Genomic DNA, 23727 nt, shown 5'->3' with positions numbered 1-23727 from the left:
CTCGCGTTCGGGAGACGCGTCACCCGTTGCTGGGCAGAGAACCTGGTATTTGCATCTCCCAATCGCTGGCTGCCGGGGACGGGCGGGGCTCGGGCTGCGGGGCTGGGCGGTCTCGCGGCTGGGATTGGGGGTGTCGGATGAGGTCGGTTTCTTTTCTTAGGCTAGGGACTGAAGGGAGGGTGGGGGAACGCCGAGCGTACTTCCCATCTGGCTCCGAAAGCTTGTCTCCGCCCTGTATTGCCTTTGAAATTTTAGCTTATTCAATGACACCTGCCGCCAGGTAGGACGTCCACCCATCCTGTTTCGAGGGCGTCTTTTTGGACCGCCTCAGAATGTGGGGGGACTCAGGCGCAGGAGAGCTCCTTAAGGGGACAGAGTCATCCTGTCATAGATGTAGCCTTTGCCTAGTACACACAGGGGGTCCAGCCACATAGGGGCTCAAGAAATGCTTTTGGATCCGATGCACCCTTTCATATTTTTTTATCTCGTTCGAGGCGCAGTTGGATCCTGAAAAAGAAGGGAGTATGATGTTCACTTTTCTGATAGGAAACACCGAGGGAATGCAAAATAGGGCTCGAATGCTAGGCTCCCAGCTCTGTTCCCTGTTCAGCGCAAGGAGCACATTCGCCTGCCTGCCGAGGGTCCTGAACAGGGCGGACGTCCGCTTTTCACAGTCCCTGGGCGAGGTTCGAGGATGAGTGGGTGCCCCAAGCTTAAGTCCTACCCTATACCGCGGCGAGCCGGGTGCGGGACTAGGGCTCGACGCCCCTCCTGGGTCTGGTGACTTGTGCGCGGGCACGGGGGCGGAGCCAGGCCAGGGGGCGTGTTCGCGACGCACGCTCTAGGCGCGTGGCGGGGAGGGGCTGCGCACTACCCGCTCACCACGTGTGAGCCAGCTTCGGCACCGCTGGGCGTGTGCTGCCCCCGGGGGAGGTCACCTTCACGGCGCCTAGGCCCTAGGCGATGAGAGGGGGCGCTGAGGCCTCGCCCCTCGGAATCAGGAGCTGGGAGAGATCGGCATTAGGGGAGCTAAAGTGGCATTCTACTGGGGCGTTGTGGGCACCGTTCAGACAGGAGGGGTATGTGTCTCTGGCGGTACACAGACCTCTTCACCCACCATTCGGCAGTAGGGAGCTGAAAGCCCAGCCGGAGGGTGAAGGGCGGGGAAGAAGGGTGGAGGTGCGGCTCCGAAGATGCGGGGGGCGGGGTGATGGTCTTGAGTCCCCGGGAGAGAAATTGGAGCATCGCCGGCGGGAGTGGACGACTCTTAAAGGCACAGGGCACTCGGAAGGAGAAGGCCCTGCTCCTGACCAAATAGTTCGCTGAAATCTGGCGATACCCACGTTTGAACGTTCACAATGGCAGTCTGGCCGGTTCAGTGCTCGTTGGAGTCAGAATTACTGTATTCATATCCCGATACCGCCTTTGCTTATCTTAAAATGCGGAAAGAACAGTTCCTCCCTCATATGGTTATTTTACAAATTCAATGGGATTTGGATGTAAACATCCCAGACGTCTAGTAAATAATAAATGTTAGTTATCTGGTACTTAGGGCACCAACAACATAGACACTAACATAACATTGGCGGGAATGGATTTAATATTTCAAAAACGTATCCAAGTAGTGATCATGAGAAAAATAAATGCTTTTTTGAGTTATTTGCTAACACTATTCCACTTTTTCCATTTAATATTCGTTTTATTTTAAATGACATGAGCACCGCCATCTTTTCAGTGCTGGGGCCTCTCAAAGGTCTTAATTCTGGCCAGCTAACTGCTGCTGCTGCTGCTGTTGTTATTATTATGATGATTTACACACTGGCCTCCTGGATGTTCCTGAAACACAGAAGGCTTGGTCCTACCTCAAGACCTTTGTACATGCTGTCTCCTCTGCCTGGAAAGCTCTTCACTCCCATCCCCACATGGCTGGCCCATCTCATTCTAGCCTCAGCTCAGACTGTCCAGAGGGGCTTGCCCTGACCACTTTGCTGTTGCTCACCCTCGCCTGTCACCCTACATTTGAGGTGCACAGAATTGCTTGCTTGCAACACATTTTTGTCATTGTCCATGACTGGCTCATTTTATGTTTGAATTTATTTATAAGTAATATAATAAAAACCAGTGAAATCAGCAACCCAGCACAAGAACTGGAACATTGATAATAACCTACCTTCCCCTGTGAACTTCTTTTCCATCCCATCCCCTGCCTTCCCTCACCTGAAGTAATGTCTATCCTGAATCTTCCCTTACATTAAAAAAAACAACAGCTTTATAATTCACATACCATACTACTCACTTATTTAAAATGTACAATTCAATGGTATATTCAGAGTTAGGCAACAATCACCGTAATCAAGTTTAGAATATTTTCATCATCCCCAAAAGAAACTGTGCTCATTAACAGTCACTTCTCTATCTCCTCTACCTCTGCTCTAACCCCCAGCTCGACGCAATCATTAATCGAGACTTTTCATAATCAAGACATTTCTGTCTTGATGGATTTGCTGCATCATTTTACATTCCTACCAGCAGTGTGTGAAGGTTCCATTTTTTCCTTTTCCTTTTTAAAATGTATTTTCTTAAAAATGTATTCTCTTGCCTTTAGCTTTATCAAAAGGGTATCATGCTGTAGATAATATTCTGGTATTTACTTTCTCACTCAATATTACAGTGCTAAGATTCATCTAAATTATTGCACCCGTGTGAGGTATGTTAATTTTCCACTGTGGTTACCACAACTTTCCTACCCATTCGCCTGTCCACAAACATTTGGATTATTGCCAGGTTTTGGCTCTTACGAAGCGTGTTAACTATTAACAATCCTAGAGGTGTTTCTGGGGCTCAAGTGTAGGAAAGTCTCCCCAGTATCTCGTGCAAAGTGTGATGGCACCTCTGAGGACATGTGACTGCTGACTTTTATGAGGTAAGGCCAAACTTTCAAGTTGTACCTATTTACTTTCCCACCAGCAACATAGAAAAGATCCTTTTCATCCACATCCTGTCCAAAGTTTGGTACTGTAAGATATCTCAAGTTTGGTTGCATTATTCTCTTTCCTCACCCTTTCTATTCATAGCACCTTCCACAGCTGCAATTATTTTATTTGTTCACTTGTTTTTCTCCCATTTCCTTTACATTAGAATGTCATCTCCAAGAGGGCAGAGATTTTTGTCTGTTTTGTTTACTGCTTAATCCCTACGAAAGTGCCTGGCACACAGTAGGTGCTCAATAAGTATACTGAATGAATCATAGTCAGTGCTCTATGATGAGTGCACTCACATTCCTATGGAAGCCCAGAGAAAGAAGTAAAATTTTGGAAAACAAAACCCAAAACTCCAGTCTGCCAATGAGATGTGGTGGTTATAAGTGCACACAGACGACCCTGGGTCCTTTCAAATTGGTGCCCAAGAGTCTAAACCTTTCAGACCACAGGAGTTCAAGGCTGGGCTTGCCACTGAGCTGTTCAATCCACACTGCAGCAGGCAGGCAGTGAGGTTCTGGGAGAGATGCTGACCATCACTACCCCACCAGTCCAGGCCACCATCATCTCTCATCTGGGCAATTGCCCAGCCTCCTGTCTGTTCTCTGCACCCACCAGGTCTCTTTCCATTCCATTTTCCTCCCTGAAGCCAGTGTGATGGGATTTTCCAGACACAGATCTGACTGTGTGGGTCTCTTACTTTCTTAAAACCCTTCAGTGGAAAAAGAACCCCACCAAAACAAACAAAAAAACAAACCCTTCAATGGTTTCTCCATTATTCTCAAGATAAATAGCAGACTCTCCCCTGGCCTAACAGGCCAAGCTTGGTCTGGCACCTGCTCACCCATCTGACCTCCTCTCCCACTTCCTCTGTCTTGAGCCAGCTTCCAGTGACACGGGCCTCTTTTCAGTTTGTGGAGTGAGCACTGCTGCGTCCCCACACATTGCCTCACCCTTTTAAGGACTCCCACCGCTATCTGCCTCCTTATAGGTCTCCTGCCTCCATGTTTCTTTTCTTCAGTGCACCAGCAGCCTACCTAGTTCATTCGACACTTGGAACAGATCATTTTTTAACACCCACCTCCTCTAAATGACATTATTTTCAATAACGGTCATGAAATACAATGAATAATTCTAATAATAATGGCCAGAAAAGAAATGGAGATGGTGAAAATATTCTTTTATTTAACTTTATATATGCAATCATGTCAGTAAAAGTAAATATTAAAATACAAGAAAGGAAAAGAGTATTAGCTTAATCATTTTCAATTACATTTATATATTTCTTTGAAAAAAAGAAAATAAAAACATACCTATATAGTGGTCTGTTGCAAAAATAATTACTTTAGATTACATTAATTATAGTTTAAAAACAAACAAGAAAACACTTTAAAAATAAGAATCAATTTCAATATTAAATATATTATTTAAATTCAGTAAAACAATTTTACTAAATAATAAAATTTGAAGTTGCCACACTGTAGTTTGCTCTTTGTTTCACTGTTCTAAATTTTAAATACAAAAGTTTTAAGTCGTCCCAAGGAATGACACAATTGAAGCAACTCAAGTTCTGGTTCTTTGGCTTCATAATCACTGTGCTATCGTTGTTTATTTTGAATCTATTGTTTCAGCACAGACATATGTTGTACCAAAGCGACTGGAGACACAAGTGCTCAGGAAATGAGCTTGAACATTTCCAGACTGTTACGGACTTATTCTCAAAATCAATGCGTGTAGCTGCGTCTGAGTTGGCATGTGTTAGGGGCTGACTGCACAACTGGGAGTGCTCTGAATTAACTTCCTTGTAGAATATAATGTTTATTAGTGTATACGTATTTAAAACATGCTGACTTGAAGCTTACAAATATTAAGACTCAAATTAAACCAACAACTTGATCTTTGGGGAGGGGATTTTATCAGTGACATGGTTGAGAATTGTGGGCACATGGTGATAATAAAATGCAGACTGACTGTCAATCAGTTTTATTATTGTTTTTAAATTCTCTGCAGACAATACACCCTCTCACCGCCAGCACAGCTCCAATTGCTATATCACAGCAGAATAGAAGCTCCATGAGATCAGAGGATCCACCCGATTGCCACTCTCATCATTGTATCCCAGCACCCAGCAGAGCTTGGCACAACGTAGACTCAGAATATCTGTTCAATGAAGGGAGGATGGATCCAACTCAGGTGTGGACGTAGCTGTCCCAGGCACCAGCATGCAGCTCTACCCACCCCAACTGTGTCTAGTTCCAAAACAACAGTCTGCAGACTGGCATAGTCCTCAAAGACATCCACAATGAAGAGCTAGAACAATAAGAATAAGGTAATTCGTTTTTGTTTTTTTGGTAATTCGTTTTTTGATGTATTTAAATGTCTTCTTTAAAAAAATACAGATTATGATCGTGTGTACGCACACGTGCATGCATTTGTGTGTGTGCTACAGGGCTTTTTTACTGAATAAGCCTAGAACTGCCCATGCAGCTCTTGAGCACTTAAATATGGTTAGTACAAATTGAAATGTGCTGTAGTGCTAAATTCTCACCACTTTCAAAGACAGCATAAAAAATGTAAAATATCACATTAATATTTTTCTATTGATTATATGTTGAGATTATAATATTTTGGATATATTGGATTAACTAAAATGTGTTAAAATTAATTTCATTTGGGGGCGGCTGGTTAGCTCAGTTGGTTAGAGTGCGGTGCTCTTCACAACAAGGTTGCCAGTTCCATCCCCACATGGGCCACTGTAAGCTGCACCCTCCACAACTAGATTGAAACAACAACTTGACTTGGAGCTGATGGGCCCTGGAAAAACACACTGTCCCTCCCCCAAAAAAAAAGAATGCCTGTTTCTTCACAGTCTCAAAAAAAATTTTTAATTTCATTTGTTTCTTTTCTTTTTTACCTTTTTAAATGTGGCTTCTGGAAATTTTTAAATTGCATTTATGGCTTGCATTATATTTGTAATAGATAGTACTACTCGTAGAAGATGGAGGTTTTTCTTGTCTTTATTTGGCAAAATAAAAACTTGGCAATCTTTTTACTCGTTCCTAAGTTTTAAAACGTGTTCTCTTTGGGGTGGAGAGGATTCTTTTTTTAACATCTCTGTGAAATCCCAAAGTCTTAAAATCCCACATGGAATGCTGGGTTGCCAATCCATGAGATGTAGGTTGAGACTCAAAGAAGCACAAGGTAGAGAGGAGAGACCAGAAGTGGGGGCGTGTTCACAGTGAGAAGAGGACAGCATCAAAGTCATGTTAGCAGCATCCGCACGACTGATGGAATTGAGGAATAACCAGATTGGGAAAACGAAGGGGAAGGTGACTAGATGGGAGAGAGGATTTTATCTGGATAGTGGGTCCCATCTGGTGACTCTGAAATCACACCCATTGGTCCATCTTTACATCTCCTGGATTATAATCCTTTCCCTCCCCAAATCTGACTCTGAAATTCATTAGACTTTTCCCTTTCGGGGTGACTATATAATTTATCATGAAAAGGTGCACTATTAATAATTATGCTGTTAACAACAGAAATAAACGGAGACTGCCTGGCTAAACAGAGAAGTAAATCATCCTCATCTTATTGGCTTAATTATAGTGGATTCCCATAATGCTCAGAAGTCAAGCATAGAAGTGCTGGGGCTTTAAACATTCAAAGCATCCAGGATATTAAGTCAAACTTTGTTCAATGTTATAAGTTTTTAGGGAATTACTTTAACTCATTTGCTTCAGTTTCCTCATCTGCAAAATTGGAAGAGCAGAATAGTTCAGGACATGGGACATGGTAAAAGTTCAGTGAGTGGTAACTATACCAAGAGCAACAACAAAAATACTCTATTGTGTGTCTTCTATTTTTTTAAAAAAAGCACAAAAAGGCAAAATTATAGAGATAAAAAGAGCTATGGTTGTCGGGGTTCGTTGGGGAAAGGATTGAATAGGTGAAGCATAGGACAGTGAAACTCTTCTGTATGATAGTGTAATGGTGGGTACAGGACTTTATGCATTTGTCAAAAACCACAGAACTGTACAACACGAAGAGTGAAGCTTAATGCATGAAACATTTTTACAAGTCATTTAGGACATGTGAAGAATCCCAAGATGGACTGCAGCATGTGACAAAACAATCAACTGTATTACAGATGTGTGAAACAATGTCACGGAAGGTGGTGGGGGAAAGGGTGCTGACTTAAGTAACTTTAGAAATGACTGGAGTCTGTAAAACTAAAAGCATAAGACAGTGTACAGAAGTACTGCAGTCTAGTTGATAAAGTTTCCCATGGGGGTATGGGTTAGCAATTCTGATAGTGCCATATATGTATAACGGAATTGAACAATTCAGCAGACAGATAGTGGGTAGTGGGATGCACCACCACCCGCTCACTCACTGTCAGAGTGAGAATTTACACCTAAGAGAAGGAGGCTAGAAGGATTCATGTAGTAATGGATGAGAGTTGGAAATATAAATATGAACTCATGTTTAGCTTAATATAAATACAGATGGTTACATACAGAAATATGTATAGGTATACGATAAACACAGGTTAGTATATACACATATATTTCTTTGTTCTGTTAGTTGAGAAGGCTTCAAAAAAAACAACACCCCAACAATGAGCACACTAAGTGCCCAGATCTTGTTTTCTAATATCATTCTCCAATTGGAGGAATCAAGGTTGAATGCCATTGAGAAATGGCTGATTTTAGGACTGGGAAAGGAAATATACAAGATGAGCCCGGGGCATCCTATAGTGCCAGAAAGTAAGAAGTGCTTAAGAACAACAACAAAAAGAAAAGACACACAAAAATGGCGGCATGTCAAAGGGACCCAAAGGAGCCAAGTAAGAGAACTCGCAAAGGCCAAAGCTGGAACAATTAAGTAGCATTGGATTATAACCTAAAGTAGGAAATAAATATCTGTGAGTCCATAGTGATATAAATAAAAGACTAAATAAATAGAGGAAAAGAGACAAATCTTCAGTGCAGAAAAATTCCAAATAACTTATTTAGATACTTTACCCTCAAAGGGGTGGAACATAACTCCCCACACCTTAAGTGTGGTCTAAACATAATCCAAAGAGGACAGCATGAAAAGGGGTAAATGAAGGGTAACTCTACAGAAGAGAAAGCTGACAAACACGACCTCAGCCAGTTGATCAAGGTCAGCACCAACAGGGATGTCATGTTGATATTTGAGAAACTGCCACAGCAAGGAGGAATCTAACGAGACATGAGATAAGTGCGGTGTGGCATCTGGGTGGGATCCCAGGATAGAAAAAGGACATTGGGTAAAAACTAAGGAAATCTGAATAAACTATGAACAATGTATCAATATTGGTTTACTAATTGTAACATATGTGCCATATAAATGTAATATGTTAATAACAAAGGAAACAAGGCTGGATGGGAGATAAATTTGTATTATCTTTGCAATGTTTCTGTAAATCCAAAAATGTTTTAAAAAATAAAGTTGTTTTTAAAAAAAATGGCACAAGGTTGTTGTTTTTTTTAAAAAAACACATTTAGTTTATTTAGTCTTTAGACAATCAAAGCCATTACACAACCTGCCTTAAAAATGTCTTCAATGGATTAAGAGGAATATTAATTTATCTTACAGTTTTGTTATGTTTTGAATCCAGGAATTAAATTGTCTAATAAAAGTTGGCTACCAATTACTTAGGTCAATGTCTCATGAACTCAGCATAAAAAACTCAGCGTCTTTAATTTGCATGTATTTGAAATACAAACAAGGAAAGATGACTAGATCCTTGATAAAAGAAATCCACGTAGAGCAGATATCAACCCCATTGCCTAAATTTTTATTGCCTGAAATTGTTTCAGTAAAGAATGACACATACTGTGTAATTGGGACAGTTTTGTTCTCCTTAAATAAAATACCAGCCAAAGATTATTCAAGCTCCAACTGACAGAGGCGTTACTGCTACTTCCTTCTAATTTGGAGAATTCCTTTTTTTGAAAAATCAAGTCTGTTGCTACACTGAAGCTAAAGGGAGAGCAGGGTCGTACCTCATTGGTGGTGTCCTACGGCCGAGGGCAGGCTCTAAGCCAAGGGACCTCACCATTCATTGGTGGGCTTCCTGGCAGCTGTGGGGGTAAGGCGCCTGGGATGGAGCTCGGAGCCCATTGGTTGCGTCGCTGAAGGATGGTGTAATGGACCGCCAAGGCCTGTGCAGCCGGTTTCTACGGCAACGGAGGCTTGAAAGAGCCACTCAGATTTCGGTGTTCGCCCCCAACTCCCCCTTCCGGAGGGGGCAGGGTGGCCTGGATTTGAGGGCCGGTGCAGGAGGCGTGGGGGCTGGGAGTTAAGGGGACAGGTCCTTCTTCCTACCAACCAACCAACCTAGCAAAGCAATGTTTGAACTGGGTTGCAGGAACCTGACCTGCGTGCTCACTGGAAAAAATCAGCCAAACAGAAAGGAATAAAGAAGAAAGAGAAAAACGATATATAATTCCATCCTCCCCTGACCTCCCCACTGGTAACATCGCATGTGAACGAACACAAAGCCTGGCACAGAGTAGGAACCGAATACCTAATGGGAGGGAGAAAGAAAGGAAGGGAGGAAGGAAGAGTCGGAGAGGGAGGAGGATCCAGGATGTGGGCAACGTGGCGTGAGACAAAGTGCCCGCCCTGTTGGGCGGAAAGTCCACCGAGAGAACCCTACAGCTGGCCCAGTATGACAGCCTTGGCTATGGGGGCTTGAAGGAGAGCGGGGTCGCCTGGTGCACCGAAGGAGGCCGGAGGCAGCAAATGGGATCTAGGTATTTGGGAGACCTGACTCTGCTGTAAGACTTCCTGGGTTCGCACTCCTGCGGGCTGTACCACTTACCAGCTGCTAGTGCTTCAGCTCTCCATATCGCCCTGTCTTTGTGTTTGGGGAGTGAAAATCCGCACTTACTTCCTTGAGTTGGTGTCAGAACTGAGTTGAGATAACACATGTCAAGTTCTTAATACAATGCCTGAAACAGTAAACGTGCAATCACCAGTAGCTACTACCATCATTGAAGAAGGGGTACGATTTGATTAGGCGGAAAGAATAGGGAGGTTCTTTCTTGGTGAGGATAAGAAGGGAAGAGCAGTGCGGAAATCCTACAAAAGGGACCAGTTTGGAAGTCATATGGAAAAGCTTGGGAAGATGATAGCAAGATGATGGCCAAAGGAGAAAACACAACGATGATAATTCCTGTTTACTGAGTGCCTGGCCCTCTGCCAAGCCCTTTACATGAATTGACTTCATTTCTTCACCAGCTCTGATGAGGCACTTGCCGTTAAACCCATTTTTCTGGTAAAGAAATAGGCCTGAAGAGGTGATGTAGCTTGTCTGAGCTAAGCAAGAAATGACACAACCAAACAGAGGCACTTGTGGGGCCCAGGACAAGAGTACAACTGGAGGTCCATATACCATGTCTGTAAATAGCTAGAAATTATACATCAATCTACAGTAAGGCATTAAATATGTCCTATTCTCCTCCTTGATGGACATACTGTCATAACTATCTGGAAGACCAGGTTTGAATTAGAATCCTAGGACCCTTCGAGTTCTAGGCCAGAATATGTTGGCCCAAAGAGAGCTACGTACTGGATCCAGCACTTGTCCAGCTACCTTCCAGCCCATCAGTGAGGGACCCGGCATGCACGAGTGGACGTCCCAGACCCCACATCCAACCTGTCTTGCAAACAGCTACTTTGAGACCCAAACCTCAGGTCTATAAGGTGTGCATTAGGCAGTGCAGTTTGCCCTCAGCTGAGATGGGCCTATGAATGAGATCTACAAAGACTCTGTAAACAAGCTGCGGGATATTTTAGAAGGGAATTCTGGGGTCTCAGAGAATGCTCTAGAAAGGGAGGGCACAGACTCTGGATAGGCAGTTCCTCTTGTGCCTATAGAATCCTCTCGCTGCCACCTGAGGAGGGGTGGTGGGGCCCAGGGCAGGGGCTACTCTTGCTAGGGGTAAGGGCGTGGTGAGGCCAGGCATTTGGAATCCTGGAACCTGGTGCTCTCCCCCTGTGCCTCACAGGGCCAGGGGCAATGCAGGCAAAGTTTCAGTGTGATGCGCCCTCAGAGACATAGGGGAGGATGGGCCTGACCTCCCAGGCTGCAGGAAAGCTTTACCCAAGGTGAGAAGGAGTGAATTAGCTTTTAAAAGGTGAATGGATCAGTCCTTCTTCAGTAGAGAGTCAAGGATGGCTGTGCTAAGGGTATCAATACAAAAGTAGGCACATGTCCTGATCTGTAACCTCAGCCAAGTAATTTCTAGATCATTCATGCCATAAATTTTTATTGGGCTTTTACTATGTGCCAAGCACAGAGTGCTAAATGCTGGAGCTACAATTGAGCAAGATAAAAGTCATGGTCCCTGCTGTCTTGGAGCTCAAAATTGAGAGACAGAGGCAGTTATTAATCAAACCATAACATAAATAAACATATCATTATACCTGCAGTAAAACTGCTGGGAGGGGAGAATATAGAGGGTTTGGTCTAGCAGATTAGGGAAGGCTGCAGTTAGGAAGTGGCATTAGAGCTGAGCGCCAGGGAAGGGAAGGGTTAACCATGTGTTGTTGGGAGGGTGAATTTCTGGAATGACAAGCAGGAACCCAGCCAGGGTTAGGGGGTGAGGCCCAGAGGAGGCAGGGCCTGGTGGGCCCCAGGAGCACACAAAGTCTTTGAAGGTCTTTAAGCTGGGGAGTAATGTGATCAGATTTCATTTTGAGGATGATTCTTTTGGATTGAAGGAGACCAAGCTTAGAAGCAGGAAGACCAGTGAGTTGGTTGCTATAGTATTAACTTTCCCATTAAGTTTCCTTGTTTTTAAAGATAAAGGAAATGGACTCCTGTCTCTGCAGAGTCTATAGGAATTTCTTTGAAGTCTTGTGTTGTGCACTGATTTTTGTTATTAATTTTTTTTTTTTTGCCAGAGATAATACATGAAATAGTTAAAGCAAAAAGAAAATACACCCCCCACCCCGGGATATACTATGGAAAATAACTTTTCCTTCCATCCCAAAACTCAACTGTCTAGTTCTTCACAGAAGCTACAACAGTTACCAATTTCATTAATATCCTTCCAGAGTTATTCTGTACATAAATAAGCATATACATATATGCTTATTTATGTACAGAAGCATATATGTATATGCTTATTTATGTACAGAATAACTGTACATATATGTGCTTTTATATATATGCATATATATGTACATATATATGTATATAAATATATATGTATACCATCATTTAAAAATGTAATATGTATACGTCACATTGAACACTTTAAATATTTTACAATTTTATTTGTCAATTGTACCTCAATAATGCTGGGAAAAAAATGTAAACAGTGGCATACTATATCTTCCTTTGTTCACTTTAAAATGTGTCTTAGAGATTGTTCCATATTAACACATATAGAACCATTCTTTTTAACAGCTGCATGGTGTTCTGCTATTTGGATGTGCCATAGTCTATCTAACTAGTTCTCTATTGATAGACAATCAGATTGTTTTCAGTCCTTGGTACCCTAAGTAATGCTTCAGTGAACATCTGGGTACATACATCTTCAAGTTTAGCTATAGGTTCATTGCCTATACATGACTTCAGTGTTAAAGATTACGTGGATTTTAAATTTTGATAGGCAGTGCCAAACTGCTTTCCAAAGATGTTAGTCCATTATTTTATTTTAAAACTCTGCAAAGTTTCCTTTTTCTTTTATATCTGTGTGTATTTTCATGAAACCTGTCCTCCCCCATATATTCTTTGTCACATTGACAAGCCAGTTAGTGGTGCTATATGGATCCATTGGCTTTGCACATGTCTGGTACATGCTCATGGAACTCCACTTTCAACTTGGTACGATCTGACTCCTGTTCATCCTTAGCTTCCCCTTGTACCACCCCCACACTCCACCATCCCAAACTCCTCTGGCTGCTCTTTGTTGGCCATACCTGAGTTGACATGAAGAGATGTAATGAGCACTCTGGCTGGGCATGAGTTCCCTAATGAGCCCAGGAACTTCTTGTGAAAGGAGTGGGATGCTAGGCTGACTTCCAAGGGAGACCCAGAGGGTGTAAAAGGGTCAGAGTGCTAGACTGGCATTTCAGGAAGATTATCTATTCCTTAGTCTGACCCCTGCCCCCATCTAAAAGGCCCTTACCATTGACCTCCACATTACTCTATCCCCACTGGGTACTCTTCAATCCTGACTTGACTTGACATTTCTCAAAGTCAATTTTACTTGTCCTCTTGCAGCACTCAATACAGTTGTTAATTCCTGCTGCTTGTAACTATCCTCCCCTGATTTATATGTCTTTTTCCTCTTGTTTTCCTTCTCTCTTTCTGGCTGTCCCTTATTAGTGTGTCATGATATCTTTTTCAATCAGGGGAAACTTTCCTGTCAGAGGTGCTTAAGATATGATCCAAGTTGCTATTAGGTTGGTGCAAAAGTAATTGTGGTTTTTGCAATTATTTTTAACCTTTTAAACTGCAATTATTTGTGCACGAACCTAATATAAACTTTCTCCCCTCTGCTTTCTTTCATTACCTATTAGGTGATTATAAAATCAATTTAATGCATCATATAAGCATTTATAAAAGAATGAAGCAAAATAATAAAAAGTATCAAGGTATACTACCCACAGGGTTAACATTGTTTCTTTATGTATATAAACTTCTTTTTTCTTTTAAATATATAAACACATGCATACATGTCTGATGACTGCAACTGTGGAGTGTGGATAAAGAGTGTGAAAGACATTGGTATAGGGCTCCTATATTTATTTTTCAAGCCCAGAACTCTCTTTAGAATTTAAGACCTAGGTATATTGAATCACCTCTTCCATACCTTCTCTTAGACATCCGCAAACTCAACACATCCAAAATCAAACTCAAGACCTTCCCCCAAACTTGGATTTTCTCCACTGTTCAACATCGCCGGGATGGCACCACTGTCTGTCCAACTGTAGAAGTTGAAAACCTGGGAGTCATCATTGGTACTTACCCCTCCCCAGACCACGTCTAAGTCTTGCTGACTTAAATGTCTAAATATATCTTTACTCTGCCTGCTTTTCTCTGTCTATCTCCATCATTCAGGTCCAAGGTACACTTATCCCTCACCTGGGTAAAGTGGACTTCTTCCCACTTGGGTTCCCCTTTGACCCATTCTTTACAAACTCTCCTGAATGGTCTTTTAAAAATACAACCCTGATTTCTGGTCAAGATGACAAAGTAGGAAACGCTGTGCTTGCCTCCTCCCCTGACCACATTAAATTACAACCAAATTACAGAACAATCAACCTGGAAAGCCATCTGAAAACTAGCTAAACAGAAGACCTATAACTAAGACTAAGAAATATAAACAAGAAACCACATCAAGACTGGTGGGAGGGGCAGAGTCGTGAAATGGGCTGGTCCCACACCAAGTGAGAATCAGGTGCAGAGGTCCCCCCTAAAGAGTGAGAGTTCCCAGCCCTACACCAGGCTCCCCACTGGAGTACCAGAGCTGGGAGGAGGAGCCCCCATAACATCTAACTGTGAAAATCAGTGGGTATTCCACCCATCAGGGTGAGACTGGAAGGCTGCAGGAAACCCAAAGATTCCTCATAAAGGGCCCCCATACAGACTCTCTCACTCCCAGGTACTCACCCTGGGCTCTGGAAGAGAGACAACGGCTTGGGAGGTACCAGAGACATATAGGGACAGATTGAGTTGAGTGGCTTCAGTACGAGGGCTGGAGGGACAGCTGCCATTATCTTTGTGTTGAGCCCTCCTCCCATCTAGCCAGTGGGCAGGTGCCATCTTTCTTGTGTTGATCTCTCCCCCTACATGACCAAATCTGAACCTGCATTGGTCTGGTGAAATCTGCTGGCTCCACCCTGGTGACTCCCTGGGACTCGGCCCCACACAACTTGTGCTCCGCTGGAGGCATTTTTGGTGGTTGGAGGCAGGCAGGCAGCGGGGGTTAGCCTGTGCTACAGACTTTCTTGAAAAACTCTTGTGATCCACAGGCCCCAGGCAGGCAGTGGCTGGCCTCAATGTGCTCTGAGCCTTTTGAGTGGCCCCAGGACCGGCACTGACACCAAATCTGAATCTGGACTAATCTGGTGAACAGCACTCACCCCACTCTGGTGACTCCCAGAGACCCCACCTCAACCAACTCGCTTACCGCTTGAGGTTCTTTCAGAGACAGCCATATGGGCAGCCAACAGGCGGTGGCATGCCTCAGAGTGCCCTGAGCCTTTTGCTGAGTGGTCCCAAGCCCGGTACTAATGGCAGCCAGCCTTGGTTTGTAGCATGGCCTTTCCCATGCGCTTCCAGGTCTAGCACAGGAAGCAACCAAACTTGGATCACATTGTAGCTCCTACCATGTAGTCCAGGGCCAACCACAGGCAGTGGCTGATGTTGGCCTTCATGGGATCCCTTCCCAAGAGGCCCCCAAACTAACACATCTGGTGGCCTGCTTCAGACTACAACAGAGCACCACCCAATTAGCCCCACAAGCAGTACACCCAAAGGGTGGTCTCAGCAGACGCCAGAGCCCACTGGGGCAAATCCCGCTCCGTGGGATCAGCCCCTGCACAGTAGTTCGTATGCTGTGCTTATGGCCAATCCTCACAGCCAGTAAGCCTGAGGGTCAATCCCACCCACTAATATGCCAAGAGCAAGCAAGGTTCAGCTACAACAGAAGAGCACATACACACAACCCAGACAAGGGACATTCTGGGATCATACGGCTCAGGTGACCAGGGAGACTGCGCCTCTTGGGTCCCACAGCACACCTACCACATAAGGCCACCCAGCCAAGACTGGGAGACATAGCAGATCTACCTCTTTACATGGAAACAAACACAGAGAGCAGCTAAAATGAGGAAACAAAGAAACATGTCCCAAATGAAAGAACAGGAGAAAACTCCAGAAAAAGAATTAAGTGAAATGGAGGCAAGCAGCCTACCAGAGACAGAGTTCAAAACAATGGTTATAAGGATGCTTAAGAAACTTTGTGAGAACCTCAACAAAGACATAGTAAGCATAAAAGTGGAGATAGAAACCATAAAGAACCAGTCAGAAATGAAGAACACAATAACTGAAATAAAGAATACACCAGAAGGAATCAACAGCAGATTAGATGAAACAGATGACTGAATCAGCAATTTAGAAGCCAAGGTAGAAGAAAACAACCAGTCAAAACAACAAAAAGAAAAAATAATTGAAAAAATGAGGAGAGATTAAGGGACCTCTGGGACAACAGCAAGCATACAAATATACGCATCATAGGGGTACCAGAAGGAGAAGAGAGAGCAAGGGATTGAAAACCTATTTGAAGAAATAATGACTGAAAACTTCCCTAACCTGGTGAGGGAAATATTAATAGATATACAAGTCCAGGAAGTGCAGAGAGTCCTAAATAAGATGAACCCAAACAGGCCAACACAAGACACACCATAATAAAATGCCAACGTTTAAAGAGAAAGAGAGAATCTTAAAAGCAGCAAGAGAAAGGCAGTTAGTTACTTACAAGGGAGCTCCTATAAGACTGACAGCTGATTTTGCAACAAGAACTTTGCAGGCCAGAAGGGACTGGCACAAAACATTCAAAGTGATGAAAAGCGAGGGCCTACAACCAAGACTACTCCACCCAGCAAGGCTATCATTTAAAATTGAAGGAGAGATAAAGAGTTCCCAGACAAGCAAAAGCAAAAGGAATTCATCACCACGATACCAGCAATACAAGAAATGTTAAAGGGATTTCTTTAAGAAGAAGAGGGGAAGAAAAAATATAAATAGGAATAATAAAAATGGCAATACAATAACTATGTACCGATCAATAATCACTTTAAATATAAATGGATTAACTGCCCCAATCAAAAGACAGGATACCTGAATGAATAAGAAAACAAGACCCACTCATATGCTGTCTACAAGAGACCCACTTCAGATCAAAAGACATACACAGACTGAAAGTAAAGGGTTGGAAAAAGATGTTTCATGCAAATGGAAATGAAAAAAAGCTAGGATAGCAATACTCATATCAGACAAAATAGACTTTAAAACAAAGGCTATAAGAGACAAAGAAGGACACTTCATATTGATAAAAGGATCAATCCAACAAGAGACTATAACCCCAGTAAATATTTATGCACCCAACATAGGAGCACCTAAATACATGAAGCAAATATTAACCAACATAAAGGGAGAGATTGACAGTAATACAGTCATAGTAAGGGACTTTAACACCCCATTGACATTAAGGGATAGATCTTCCAGACAAAATCAACAAGGAAACAGCATCGTTAAATGACACATTAGAGCAGATGGATTTAATTGATATTTTAAGAGCATTTCGCCTCAAAGCAGCAGAATGTACATTCTTTTCAGGTGCACATAGAACATTTTTCAACATAGACCACGTGTTAGGCCACAAAAAAAGTCTCAATAAATTTAAGATGGAAATCATATCAAGCATCTTCTTCGACCACAATGGCATGAAACTAGAAATCAATTACAAGAGAAAAACTGAAAAACACACATGGAGGCTAGATAACATACTACTAAACAATGAATGGGTTAACAATGGGATCAAGGAAGAAATCAAAAGATACCTTGAGATAAATGAAAATGAGAACACAATGACCCAAAATCTATGGGACACCGAGAAAGCAGTCCTAAGAGGGAAATTCATTGCAATACAGGTCTACCTCAAGAAACAAGAAAAACTTCAAATAAACAATCTAACCTTACACCTAAAGGAACTAGAAAAAGAACAGTAAACAAAATCCATAGTGAGTAGAAGGAAGGAAATAATAACAATCAGTATAGAAATAAATGAAATAGAGTCTAAAAAAAACAAGAAAAAAAAAAAACCCCAGGCATTTTCCATTTCCATGGAAGACTGAGGACTGCCTTTCTCTGGCTGGAGGGGAAATGCTGAAGAAATTTCACTAGAACAGAGCAGAGCAAAGTAGGCAGAGCAGGGCAGGGCCGAGTGGAGCAGACTAGAGTGGAGCAGAGTAGGCAAAGGAGAGCAAAGCAGAGCTGTTTTAGTTGGAGAAGGGCCTCGCCCCGGGGCCGCCTCAAAGCCTTGCTGTGCTGTGCTGTCTGTTAATTGAGCTATAACACTATTGAGCTGTTCTCACAGCCATACTGTATCACAATTGAGCTGTTTGCTTTAAAGTTTCCTTCTTCACTTCACTGCAAATTGGGGATTCCTGTTGGCATTGAATTGGCACCAACGACCAACCATCTGTGGATAGTATCTAGGCTTCCTGGGTTGGCGATGGCAGTCCTGTGGAGGTTATCCAACCTCTGTGGATTGGGGTGGCTGACCATGGGAAGAGGAAACTGCTTCCCTTGGTGTGTGAACATGCACACATGGGATCAGGAGTTGGAGATCAGGGACATGTATGAGGGTCTGTACTCTCCAGGAGAGTATCCAGTTCAGAAGGAAAGGATATTAAATAGTAAATAAAAACCACCATGATAAGACAAGAGAGAGAAACTATGGAGAAATTAAAAAGTTTTATACTTTAGTACTTTTAATAACACTTTTTCCACCCGCTTTTTGAATGAGGGCCCTGCTTTCTTCATATTTCAGTGGACCCTCCAATTTACATAGCCAGCCCTGCCCTATGTCTATAGGTTTGGGGTTAGGGGGGCAAGGACAATTTTTACATATGTATCATAGTATTAATTGCCCAATATAACTTTCTACTGGGCAATTCTCTCAAGTCAACTACCCATTGGAGGAGGGGGAACCTTTATTCTTTTTCTTTTGTGAAAATTTATATTAATATATTATACTTCACTAAAATGGCTTATTTGAAAAATGCTTCTAAACCAATATATAGCAACAAATTCTTTAAGGTTCTAAAACTTCTTAGTCATATTTTCTCATTGTGTGTTCCAAGAAAAGTTTTAGCCTTAAGAAGTGTATACACACACAAAAATACTCTAGCTTTTTTAATTCAGAATAATCAGTCTTTAACATGCTAATGAGCTTTGTGATTCTCCAAAAGGGAGACAGTCTCAGAAAAAAAAAAAAAAAAAAAAAAAAATGAAACGAAGGGCTGGTTCTTTGAAAAGATAAACAAAATTCTTAAACCTTTAACCAGACTCATAAAGAAAAAAAAGAGAGCAGACTCAAATAAATAAAATCAGAAATGAAAGAGGTAAAGTGACAATACTAAGGATTATAAGACAATATTATGAACAATTATATGCCAAAAAAATTACAATCTGGAAGAAACAGATAAATTCCTAGAAACATACAATCTTCCAAGGCTGAATCAAGAAGAAACAGAAAATCTGAACAAACCAATTACTACTAATGAAATTGAATCAATAATCAAAAACTCCCAACAAGCAAAAGTCTTTGACCAGGTGGCTTCATAGGTGAATTTAACCAAACATTCAAAGAATTAACACCTATCCTTCTCATGCTATTCCAAAAAATTCAAGAGGATGGAAAGCTCCCAACTTTATTTTACAAGGCCACCATTATCCTGATTCCAAAGCCAAAGACATTACAAAAAAAGAAAATTATAGACTGATAGCCCTGATGAACATAGACGCAAAAATCCTCAATAAAATATTAGCAAACTGAATTCAGCAATACATTAAAAAGATCATTCATCACAGTTAAGTGGGATTTATTTTGGGGATGCAAGGTTGGTTCAATACCTGCAAATCAATTAACGTGATACACCGCATAAACAAAATGAAAAATAAAAATCATATGATCATATGATAAGATGCAGAAAAAGCATTTGACAAAATCCAGCATCCATTTATAATAAAAACTCTCAGCAAACTGGGAATAGAGGGAACATACCTCACCATAATAGAGGCCATATATGACAAACCCACAAGTGACATTATACTCAATGATGAAAAGCTAACAGTGTTTTCCTTAAGATCAGGAACAAGACAGGCACATTCACTTTCACCACTTTTGTTCAACATAGTATTGGAAGTCCTGGCCACAGCAATCAGACAAGAAAAAGAAATAAAAGGCATCCAAATTGGAAAGGAAGAAGTAAAACTGTTATTATTTGCAGATGATATGATTTTATTAGGTTGGTGCAAAATTAATTGCGGTTTTTGCAATTATTTTTAACTTTTTAAACCACAATTACTTTTGCACCAACCTAGTATATAGAGAGAACCCAAAAGATTCCACCAAAAAACTATTAGAACTGATAAATGAATTCAGTAAAGTAGCAGGATACAAAATTAATATTCAGAAATTAATTGCATTTTTATACACCAATAATGAAATATCAGAAAGCAAAATTAAGAAAACAATCTGATTTACAATTGTATCAAAAAAATAAAATACCTAGGAATAAATTTAACCAAGGAGGTAAAAGACCTGTACTCAGAAAATTATAAGACATTGAAGAAATTGAAGAAGATACAAATAAATGGAAGCATATACCACGTTCATGGATAGGAAGAATTAACATCGTTAAATTGTCCATACTACCCAAAGCAATCTATAGATTTACTGCAATCCCAATCAAAATACCAATGGCACTTTACACAAAATTAGTACAAATAATCCTAAAATTTATATGGAACCACAAAAGATCCTGAGTAGCCACAGCAATCTTGAGAAAAAAGAACAAAGTTGGAGGTATCACAATACCTGATATCAAACTATACTACAAGGCTATAGTAGGCATAAAAACAGACACAAAAATCAATGGAACAGAAATTGAAAGTCCAGAAATAGGCAAGAATATACGATGGGGTAAAGACAGTCTACTCAATAAATGGTAAAGAAAGAGAGAGGAAGGAAGGAAGGAAGGAAGGAAAGAAGGAAGGAAGGAAGGAAGGAAGGAAGGAAGGAAGGAAGGAAGGAAGGAAGGAACCAGACCACCTTCTTACACCATATGCAAGAATAAACTAAAAATGGATTAAAGATTTAAATGTAAGACCTAAAACCATAAATTTCCTAGAAGAAAACATAGGCACTAAACTCTATGACATTACCCTTAGTAATATTTTTTTCTGATAGATCTCCTCAGGCAAGGGGTAAAAAAGAAAAAAATAAATGGAACTACATCAAACTAAAAAGTTTTTACACAGCAAGGAAACCATAAAAAAAAAAAAAGACAATCTACTGAATGGGAGAAGATATTCACCAATCATATATCCAATAAGGGGTTAATATCTAAAACTTACACAACTCAACACCAAACAAACAAACAAACAAACAAACAAAACCTCTAACAATCCAATTAAAAAATGGGCAGAGTCCCTGAACAGACATTTCTCCAAAGAGGACATACAGATGGCCAATAGACACATGAAAAGATGCTCAATGTCATTAATCATCAGAGAAATGCAAATTAAAACCACAATGAGGTATCACTTCACACCTGTCTGAATGGCCATCATCAATAAATCAACAAACAAGTGTTGGTGAGGATGTGGAGAAAAGGGAACCCTTGTGCATTGTTGGTGGGATTGCAATTGGTGCAGCTACTATGGAAAACAGTAAGTGGATTCCTCAACAAATTAAAAGTAGAACTATCTTATGATCTAGCAATTCCACTTCTTGGTATTTATCTGAAGAAATCCAAAACACTAATTCAAAAAGATATATGCACCCCTATGTTCATTGCAGAATTATTTACAACAGCCAAGAAATGGAAGCAACCTAAATGCCCATCAATAGACAACTGAATAAAGAAGAAGTGGTACACACACACACACACACACACACACACACACACACACACACACACACACACAGGAACATTACTCAGCCATAAAAAGAATGAAATCTTACTATTTGTGACAATGTGGATGCATGTGGAAGGTATGCTAAATGACATAGGTGAAACACAGAAAGACAAATACCATATGATCTCACTTATGTGTATAATCTAAAGAACAAAATAAACAGACAAACAAAACAGACTCATAGATACAGAGAACAAACTGATGGTTACTGGATGGGAGGGGGCTTGGGGGGATGGGTGAAAAAGGGGAAGGGATTAAGAAGTACAAATTGGTAGTTATGAAATAGTCAAGGGTATGTAAAGTATAGTGTAGGGAATATAGTCAATAATACTGTAATAATTATGTATAGTACCAGGTGGGTACTATACTAATTCGGGGGATCACTTTGTAAGTTACATAAATGCTGTACACCTGAAACTAATATAATATTGAATGTCAACTCTAATGAAAATTTTAAAAAATAAGAAAAAAATGTCAATTCCTTGCTTAATAATCTTTCAATGAATGGCTCATCATTCTTAGATTGAATTTCTAAACATGGCTGACCAGATGCCCAGATCTCCAGCCTTATTTCCTACCATCATCGCCCTCCCCCTTTCTATTGTCGCCACACTGGCTGGACTGGATATTGTAGCCACATTGGCAAATAGCATCCATTCCCACTCTGTGTATGTATCTTCCTGTGCTGGAAATCTAAAACATTTCCTGACCCCCTTGCAGTTAGGGCTCCAGTAATAGATGCACTTGAATGAGATTTGGAAGGTGGAAGTAAGGCAGAGATCGAATGGTTTTGGCAATATTTGCTGTTAAGATTGTGGAGTCACTAGCATATGGTCTCCTGCTTCAAGGACATGACATTTCACTGTCTTGGCAGTAGTACTGGCGGTGGCTTTCTGATCTCAGCCTCCAGTCCTTGGGTGGCAGCTTTAGCAATGTGTCCTCAAACTCATCCTTTCCAGTGATGACCTGGCTCCTTTCTGACTTTTAGAGATGTAGAAGCTTCCCTAGCAGGTCAGTTCTGTGGTGTTCCAGGAGTCATTCCTAGTATCACCACTTTTTTCAATACCTCGAGTCTTTCCAGTCTTTAATCCTGGAATGATACACTGGACTTCGTTTGATTTCTAGAATTGGCCAGAAAGCCTCCCACTATAGGGTTGTTATACTTGTAACACCCTGCCGCTCCCTCATCCCCAAACCCATTGCTCAATTAACTCCTTATATATCCTTTCTAACTCAGTTCCAACATGTTCTCTGGGATGCTATCCCTGATGCCTAAGACCAGATCAGTTTCCTTTGTTAAACAAGATATCATTGCACGTTTTTCTTTCTTTTTTTTTTTTTAAGGAGGGCGCAGCTCACAGTGGCCCATGCAGGGATTGAACCAGCAACCTTGGTGTTATCAGCGCTACGCTCTAACCAACTGAGCTAACCGGCCACCCCAACATTGTATGTTTCTTCTAATGCATGATTACACTGTGTAATTATGTGCATACTTGTGTGATCCTAGAACTGAGCCCCAGGGACTTGACTATTTTGCTGCATTCCATTGCCTAGAAAGAGTTGGTGCTTAACACACATGTGAATGAATAAATGGAATGGAGGTGGTCAGACTGGAGGGTGTTAGGACAAAATCAAGCCTCTTAACACTGACAAGCCCTGTGTCACCTCCTGTTGGCCTTTGTCCAACTACATCTTCCTTTGACTTTCCAGCTAGCCTGAACATGCTGTGTCCCAGGTCTCTGCACAGTCTGTTTCTACTGCTTGGAAATCTCTTTCCTCTTCACCTGGCTCTTATTCATCTGGCAAGTTGAGTCAAGACATCATCATCTCTTCCAGACCTGTACTTTAGACAATTCTGTACTGTCTTTTTTTGAGAGTATTTAAAATACTTAATATTATTTTAGAACTTGTTACTTATCCATCTGCAAGTGCACTGGGCGCCTAGCACAGGGCCTGGCTGTAACGACCCTTGCTATTAGTTGAAAG

The 23727-nt window shown here is 41.5% G+C and overlaps 1 long non-coding RNA gene across 1 annotated transcript; it reads right to left on the bottom strand.

The window, feature by feature from the left end:
* Positions 1–4141: 4141 nt before the first annotated feature.
* Positions 4142–12113, bottom strand: LOC148756034 (uncharacterized). The gene is made up of 2 exons (XR_016018199.1): positions 9014–12113; positions 4142–5288 (listed from the first exon to the last, which is right to left on the bottom strand). It is a non-coding gene; the product is annotated as an uncharacterized LOC148756034 (long non-coding RNA).
* Between the last annotated feature and the right edge of the window lie 11614 nt (positions 12114–23727).

The sequence above is a fragment of the Rhinolophus sinicus genome, chromosome 13 (assembly GCF_057876585.1).
Source record: "Rhinolophus sinicus isolate RSI-liver-muscle chromosome 13, RSI-T2T, whole genome shotgun sequence".
Lineage (NCBI taxonomy): Eukaryota > Metazoa > Chordata > Mammalia > Chiroptera > Rhinolophidae > Rhinolophus > Rhinolophus sinicus.
Note: the sequence above shows the minus strand (reverse complement) of the source record. Positions and strands in the feature narration are given on the sequence as shown.